The following is a 9619-nucleotide window of genomic DNA, read 5'->3' on the forward strand; positions in this document are numbered from 1 at the left end:
ATCTCAACAAACCATTTCTATATGGACCTCGCTTTGCGCATGGGTGCATGCTGAAACAGGAAAAAGCCTTCAAACTGTTGCCACAAAGTTGGACGCACATTGTATGCTGTAGCGTTAAGATTTCCCTTCACTGAAACTAAGGGGCCTAGCCCGAACCATGAAACAGCCCCAGACTATTATTCCTCCTCCACCAAACTTCACAGTTTGCTCTATGCATTGGGGCAGGCAGCGTTCTCCTGGCATCGGCCAAAACCAGATTTGTCCGTCAGACTGCCAGATTTTGAAGCGTGATTCATCACTCCAGAGAACGCATTTCCACTGCTCCAGAGTCCAATGGAGGTGAGCTTTACACCACTCCAGCCGTCACTTGGCATTGTGAATGGTGATCTTAGGCTTGTGTGCGGCGACTCGGCCATGCAAACCCATTTCATAAAGCACCCGATAAACAGTTCTTGTGACGTTGCTTCCAGAGGCAGCTTGGAACTCGGTAGTGAGTGTTGCAACCGAAGACACAAGCTCCCGTTCTGTGAGCTTGGGCCTACCACTTCACGGCTGAGCCGTTGTTGCTCCTAGACGTTTCCAATTCACAATAACAGCACTTATAGTTGACGTTGGAAAGGTGGTGCCAAGTTGAAAGTCACTGAGCTCTTCAGTAAGGCCATTCTACAGCCAATGTCTGTCTATGGAGATTACATGGCCCTGTGCTCGATTTTATACACCTGTCAGCAACGGGTGTGGCTGAAATAGCCGAATCCACTCATTTGACAGGGTGTCCACATACTTTTGCATATATAGTGTATACTATCGTCTTAAATGGACATGTTGAAATATTTTCCATAGTAAATTGTATATTCTGTTAATTTCCCTAATGTGGACAGTTTGTTTTAATAACTTATACAAGCCTGCATTTTCACCCCAGAAAATGTTGTGGAATTACACATCCATTTTACCTCAGATTGTTGATGCTGGTATAAAAGTTTAGTTTTCAATGATGACATGTGATTGATTGCTTAAAACAGATCAATATCTTTGGTTTTGAACTGATGATTTAGTCACACGCGCTGGGTTATGCAGGACTTAGAAATGCCACATAAATTCATGAAATGGCACAGAAAATTAAACACGGTCTCTCTATAAAAGTCGATGGCCACACATGAATACATGGATTTGACACTCAAACTATCACTTAACACCCAATTAGCCATGGGGTGATTGGTGGCTAATCGGGTGCACCAGCGTGCTTAGTTTATAAACATTTTCATCCCTATAAAAAGTATTTAAGAAAAGTGTGCTTTTATGTTATGGGCTTTACCATTACATTTATGAGTAAATTATGGATTTCATGATGTAAAATGTTTAATTATGATTCAACAAGAAGAGAGAAGTGGGAGTCATGTGAATAGGTTTTTTATTTATTCTTAGTTTAAAAAAAACAGCTAAATCAAGAATTGATTGAGCAGAGAATTTCACCCACTTGCCCCACAACCACATGGTAGTAGATTCTACTATGACAGAGAATTTCACCCACTTGCCCCACAACCACATGGTAGTAGATTCTACTATGCAGGAATGTCCCAAATGGTGACACACTATTCAGTACTACCTAAAAGTATTACCTAAAAGCTTTAAAATGTTAAATAGGCATGTGTTTTACATTTATAGAATTTACTAAATTGGAATTAATATAACAAATGTACATTTCCAGGATACAAAATAGAATAAGAAATACACAGAAATCAATGGTTTTATAGGTGAAATGTTAGGTTTAAGCTTTAGTCACTCCTTATTCCTATATAGGCAGATGAAATATATATGGATAGTAAAACAACATGTTTATATTCATAATGGCAGTTGTGAAAATGTTGTCTCAGGTCAATATATGAATCTATGCTGTCAGTAACATGAAAGACTAATGCCTTTGACCTGTTCATATAGTATGGTATATTATTACATAAATACTCTGTTTTTGGAATGGGACTGTAGACATATAATTGATGTGGGACACTGAATGGCATTAGGGTTATTTCTGTTCCCATTCCACAGGGAATACCAGTCTATGTGCCAAAGGCTGGGAGCAACATAGGGGGGAATGTGCTATTACTTCTCCACTGATTAACTGACCTGGAATCAGTCGGGATATGTGTATTTCCATGGGGGGACTCCTGGTCATCACAGACAGCCAACAGGAGCCAGTATTACTATTCAATGACATTATGATAAAGTACACCTAAATCATCTTTTACTAAGGCCTTAGATGTCTGTGTTAACCCAGAGCAGTACTCTAATATTCATCTTCAGTTAAAGTTTCTGGTGAAGACCCAATGACATCAAGTTCTGGATCGGATGCACAACAAGAGAAAACGTGGTTGTGGGTGGACAACCCACCTCTAGATGAAAATATCAGATATTTTGGATTGAAATAGTAATGCATTTACTTCAAATAACAACTCACTATACATAAAGCATGATCATTCAGTTAAGCATTGCTGCCATGTACACTACCGTTCAAAAGTTTGGGGTCACTTAGAAATGTCCTTGTTTTCCATGAAAACATACATGAAATGAGTTGCAAAATGAGCAGGAAATATAGTCAAGATGTTGACAAGGTTATAAATAATGATTTTTAATTGAAATAATAATTGTGTCCTTCAAACTTTGCTTTTGTCAAAGAATCATCCATTTGCAGCAACTACAGCCTTGCAGCCCTTTGGCATTCTAGTTGTCCATTTGTTGAGGTGATCTGAAGAGATTTCACCCCATGCTTCCTGAAGCACCTCCCACAAGTTGGATTGGCTTGATGGGCACTTTTTACGTACTATAGGGTCAAGCTGCTCCCACAACAACTCAATAGGGTTAAGATCCGGTGACTGTGCTGGCCACTCCATTATAGACAGAATACCAGCTGACTGCTTCTTCCCTAAATAGTTATTGCATAGTTTGGAGCTGTGCTTTGGGTCATTGTCCTGTTGTAGGAGGAAATTGGCTCCAGTTAAGCGCCGTCCACAGAGTATGGCATGGCGTTGCAAAATGGAGTGATAGCCTTCCTTCTTCAAGATCCCTTTTATCCTGTACAAATCTCCCACTTTACCACCACCAAAGCACCCCCAGACCATCACATTGCCTCCACCATGCTTGACAGACGGCGTCAAGCACTCCTCCAGCATGTTTTCATTTTTTCTGCGTCTCACGAATGTCCTTCTTTATGATCCGAACACCTCAAACTTAGATTTGTCTATCCATAACACTTGTTTCCAATCTTTCTCTGTCCAGTGTCCGTGTTATTTTGCCCATCTTAATCTTTTCTTTTTATTGGCCAGTCTGAGAAATGGCTTTTTCTTTGCAACTCTGCCTAGAAGGCCAGCATCCCGGAGTCGCCTCTTCACTGTTGACATTGAGACTGGTGTTTTGCAGGTACTATTTAATGAAGCTGCCAGTTGAGGACTTGTGAGGCGTCTGTTTCTCAAACTAGACACTAATGTACTTGTCCTCTTGCTCAGTTGTGCACCGGGGCCTCCCACTCCTCTTTCTATTCTGGTTAGAGACAGTTTGCGCTGTTCTGTGAAGGGAGTAGTACACAGCGTTGTACGAGATCTTCAGTATCTTGGCAATTTCTCGCATGGAATAGCCTTAATTTCTCAGAACAAGAATAGACTGACGAGTTTTAGAAGAAAGTACTTTGTTTCTGGCCATTCTGAGCCTGTAATCGAAACCACAAATGCTGATGCTCCAGATACTCAACTAGTCTAAAGGCCAGTTTTATTGCTTCTTTAAATCAGGACAACAGTTCTTAGCTGTGCTAACATAATTGCAAAAGGGTTTTCTAATGATCAATTAGCCTTTTAAAATGATAAACTTGGATTAGCTAACACAACGTGCCATTGGAACACAGGAGTGATGGTTGATGATAATGGGCCTCTGTACACCTATGTAGATATTCCATAAAAATAAAATAAAAATCAGCCGTTTCCAGCTACAATAGTCATTTACAACATTAACAATGTCTACACTGTATTTCTGATCAATTTGTTATTTTAAATGGACAACATTTTTTACTTTTCTTTCAAAAACAAAAGGACATTTCTAAGTGACCCCAAGCTTTTGAACGGTAGTGTATATTGTGATGTGTTTTCCATGACTGACACGACACACAAATACTGGGGAAATCATGAGGGTTATTTACCCCAAATTTTTATTTATTTATGTTACCATCTTTCTACCCTAGCTGCTGGTATGGCAATGAGCCTGATAACTGGCCAGGAGAAAATGTAGAAAATCTCAATGCTGAAGACTGCTAGAATTGGGTAGTAAAGACCAAGTTTTGTTTTGTTGTCAACTGTGATACGCCTCAGAGAATAATATGAGACAATCTTAAGTGCATGAAACAGTATCTTGAATTTTGCTCTGAACACAAGTATTTAAAAATATTTTTAGCTAGCGTTGATGAGTAGAAACTGTATTGGTGAGTGGAGTACAGGAGATTCCTGCTCATTTTCTACATATAATACAACTTTCATATATATTTTAAATATTATGGTGTAACTCAAACCAAATCTATAACTCAGCCTGGCAAAAAAAACATGTCGGATATCTTCGGTTCACGCAATGTCTCTTTATAGCACCCCATGTTGATTGTGTTTTGTACACATGCATTTCTGCTTTTCAGTGTTTCTAGACCTAAGGTTTGAAAACAAGAATGTTGTGTGCATTCAATATCTAAACATCTGGAATCCATTTTTATTAATAAAGTATGTTCAGCTTTATTTTTTAAAATATTACCTACATTAGTTCAGGGACAACAAACTAGAGATGACTGAATACCTAGCCAGTACACTTCTGGTGATGTATGAAGAATATTGAAAAGGTAGGAAATTCTATATGTTGAGAGTTGACTCACAGCCTAAAAGTTACAATGTATTAAAGTTTGATTAGTGTCACCTTACCTACTACATGTGTAATACATGCAGCTTTGCAGTAGACTGAGTGGTCACACTATTCCTTGTTAGATTGGTAAGATGGAGCCTCATTCACACTTACTCCTAACATCTTGAAGAACCACTCTTTTCTGCACCTATGGTGCCTTCAGAAGCTATTCTTACCCCTTGACTTGTTACACATTTTGTACTACAGCCTGAATTCAAAATTGATTAAAAAAAATGTATTCTCACCCAACACCCACCCCATAATGACAAAGTGAAAACATGTTTTTAGAAATCTTAGCATATTTATAGAAAATTCAATACAGAAATATCTCATTTACATAAGTATTCACAATCCTGAGTCTATACATACATTCACCTATGGCCGCGATTACAGCTGTGAGTCTTTCTGGGTAAGTCTAAGATCTTTGCACACCGGGATTGCACAATATTTGCACATTCTTTTAACTCTGTCAAGTTGATCATTGCTAGACAATGGATGATCTCCACATGTGTGGTTCCCACCATGAAGCATGGAGGTGTGATAGTGCTTTGCTGGTGACACTGTCAGTGATTTATTTAGAACTCAAGGCACACTTAACCAGCATGGCTACCACAGTATTCTGCAGCGATACGCCATCCCATCCGGTTTGCACTTAGTGGGACTATCATTTGTTTTTCCACAGGACAATGACCCAAAACACCTCCAGACTGTGTAAGGGCTATTTGACCAAGAAGGAGAGTGATGGAGTGCTGCATCAAATGACCTGGTCTCCACAATCACCCAAACTCAACCCAATTGAGAGGAGTTGGACCAGAGAGTGATGGAAAAGCAGCCAACAAGTGCACAGCATATGTGGGAACTCCTTCAAGACTGTTGGAAAAGCATTCCAGGTGACTACCTCATGAAGCTGGTTGAGAATGCCAAGAGTATGCAAAGCTGTCATCAAGGCAAAGGGTGGCTGCTTTGAAGTATCTAAAATATATATTTTAACACTTTTTTGTAACTACATGATTCCATGTGTTATTTCATAGTTTTGAGGTCTTCGCTATTATTCTACAATGTAGAAAACAATAAAAATAAAGTAAAACCCTTGAATGATTAGCTGTGTCCAAACTTTTGACTGGAACTAAGTATTCACACCCCTGAGTCAATACTTTGTAGAATAACCTTTTGAAGGCGATTACAGCTGTGAGTCTTTTGGGGTAAGTTACTAAGAGCATTGCACACCTGGATTGTACAATATTTGCCTTTTTTTTGTTATTCTTCAAGCTGGTCAAGTTGATTGCTGATCATTGCTAGACAGCCATGTTCATGTCTTGCCATAGATTAAGCCGATTTAAGTCAAAATCGTAACTAGGCCATTCAGGAACATTCAATGTCATCTTGGTAAGCAACTCCAGCGTAAATTTGGCTTTGTGTTTGACAAGCAGTCCTTGCTGATAACAAGCATACTCATGACTTGAAAGCCATCACCATGCTTGAAAATATGAAGTGTTTTTCATGGTTCAGGCTAGGCCCCTTAGTTCCAGTGAAGGGAAAATCAATGCTACAGCATACAATAACATTCTAGACGATTCTGTGCTTCCAACTTTGTTGCAACAGTTTGGGGAAGGCCTTCTCCTGTTTCAGCATGACAATGCCTCCATGCACAAAGCAAGGTCCATGCAGAAATGGTTTGTCGGTGTGGAAGAGCTTGACTGGCCTGTACAGAGCACTGACCTCAACCTCATTGAACACCTTTGGGATGAATTGGATAATCGCCCAACATCAGTGCCTGACCTCACTAATGCTCTGGTGGCTGAATGGAAGCAAGTCCCGCAGCAATGTTCCAACAGCTAGGGGAAAGCCTTCCCAGAAGAGTGGAGGCTGTTATAGCAGCAATGTTCCAACAGCTAGGGGAAAGCCTTCCCAGAAGAGTGGAGGTTGTTATAGCAGCAATGTTCCAACAGCTAGGGGAAAGCCTTCCCAGAAGAGTGGAGGCTGTTATAGCAGCAATGTTCCAACAGCTAGGGGAAAGCCTTCCCAGAAGAGTGGAGGCTGTTATAGCAGCAAAGGGGGACCAATTCCATATTAATGCCCATGATTTTGAAATGAGATGTTTGACGAGCAGGTGTCCACATAATTTTGGCCATGTATACCTTTCCCCATCTTCATAACTTTGTCAATATGACTTGACCATGATCTGACTATCCAATGTTACTCCTAGGAGTTCAACTTCTTCAATGGTCACACCCTTTATGAAGTTAAGGTTTAGGTCTAAGAGAATGCTTTGAACCAAATACAATGATTTAAGTGTTTGATGTATTTAAAAACAGTTTTGTTAATTACCCATTCTGACACGGACTAACTCCTTGCTAAGAGTCTCAGTGAGCTTACTGGCTGTAGGTGCTGATTTGTAGAGTGAGCAATCATCAGCATACATTGTCATTTTAGCTTCTTGTAAGACAATTGGCAAATTATTTGGAAAAATAAAGAGTAACGGCCCAAGGCAACAGCCCTATGGAATACTGCACTGTACATATCTGATGTTAGGAAAGCTTCCATTGAAGAATACTCTGAGTTCTATTAGATAAGTAATTCTCCAACCATGTGATGGCAAGTGATGTAAAGCCATAAGTGAGTTTTTTTCAATAAGAAATTATGATTAATAACATCAAGGCTGCACTGAAACCTAACAAAGCTCCAACTATCATCTTATTATCCATTTATTTTTAGCCAACCATCTGAGTCAGCGCAGTAGAAGTTGAGTTTCCTTCCCTAAATACACGCTGAAAGTCAGCAGTTAGCATGTTCTTTGAAAAAATAGCATTGTATTTGTTCAAACACAATTTTCTCCATCAGTTTACTAAGAACAGGCAGCAAACAGATTTGTTGGCTGTTTGAGCCAGGAAAGGGTGTGTGATGGACACAAAATGTATGGTCATGTATTGGGGAAGAACGCTTTTACTGAAATATCAGTCCTCCAAGGGTTAGCCATGGCAATGCATTTATACTACTGTTGGCCAGTAGGGAGCAGTGAGACGTGTTCGCTTCGTAATGGGACTATATGCGATCCTGCACCTGTGTGTTCTCATAATTGAAAGAACCTTTGAAAGAGAAGCCACGTTCTCCCGTTTCATCATTTATCCTGCGTTACAGGAACTATTATATGCTACACCAGCCCCAAACCTGGGATCTGTAACAGGTGCTTTAATATTTTTAGGTACTGGAATTACTTCAGCTACTTTAGGCTTTGGGTAAAGACATCCAAATAGGGGTGGTTAATACAGTCTGCTACCTTTCTCAATAGTCTTCTATCTAGGTTGTCTATACCTGGTGGGTTATCATTATTGATGGATAACAATAGTTTTGCCACCTCTTCCACACAAACTTGACCAAATTCAAAAACAGCAATACTTCTTTCATTATTAGATCTTCAATACACAAATAAATGGTTCACTGTTTTAAATTCCCTTCTGTTTGTCCACTTTACCAGCGAAATAGTTATTGAAATGGCAAAAATCTAAATGTTTGTTATAAATGACCCATCAACTTCAATGAACAATGGAGATTAATTGGCTTTTCTGATGTTGATCCATTCTCAGTTCTCTTAACCATTCAACTTTGTAATCGTTTTTAAAATCACCATTGGCCTCGTGGTGAAATCCCTGAGCAGTTTCCTTCCTCTCCGTCTACTGTTAGGAATGACGCCTGTATCTTTGTAGTGACTGGGTGATACACAGCCTAATTAATAACTTCACCATGCTCAAAGGGATATTCAGGATCTGCTTTTTACATTTTTTTTTTACGCATCTACCAATCGGTGCCCTTCTTTGCGAGGCATTGAAAGACCTCCCTGGTCTTTGTGGTTGAATCTGTGCTTGAAATTCACTGCTGAATTGAGGGGCCTTACAGATAGTTGTGTGTGGGGTACAGAGAGGAGGTAATTATTCCAAGAACTTGTTAAGCACTATTATTGAACACGGGATTAGTCCATGCAACTTAATGTGATTTGTTAAGCACATTTTTAGGCCTGCCATAACAAAGGGGTTGAATACTTGACTAAAGACATTTCAGCTTGACATTTTATATCGTTCTACAAACAAAATCCCACTTTGACGTTATGGGGTATTGCGTGTAGATCAGTGGCACAATCTACATTTAATACATTTGAAATTCAGGCTGTAACACAAATTGTGAAAAAAAAGTAAAAAGGGGTGTGAATACCTTCTGAAGGCACTGTATTATGGGGGAAAGTATTGTTTATCTAGTAATACACTGACCTGGACAGAGTCGGGATGACTGGCGTCTCCATGGGGGGGGGGACCTGATCATTAGACAGCCCAGAGTAGCAGATAGCTTTGATGCTTAACTGACAATGTAATGAATTGCATCTAGAGCAATTCCATTGCTATTAAATTCCTAAGTCGTAAGCAAAATTATGCATTTTCTTTAATAATTTAAGGGTATTTTACTGTGTTTAACTAATAGTATAGAATTATGGGTGGACAACACCTCTAGGTCCAAATAAAAGGTCAGAATATTAGTTTATTTCAAATAGTACATTTTAAGTATCACATTTGCTAGCATTGATGAATGAGTAGTAAAGGGGTTTGTGAGCTGATGACTGAAGTTCTACTGTAATACTGCTTTGCTATGTTGTAACTAATTGCTTTCTAAAACTGACTGACAAAATGTATTGGAGATCTACACTTTGAGC

Source organism: Salmo trutta, chromosome 36 (assembly GCF_901001165.1).
Source record: "Salmo trutta chromosome 36, fSalTru1.1, whole genome shotgun sequence".
Classification (NCBI taxonomy): Eukaryota; Metazoa; Chordata; class Actinopteri; order Salmoniformes; family Salmonidae; genus Salmo; species Salmo trutta.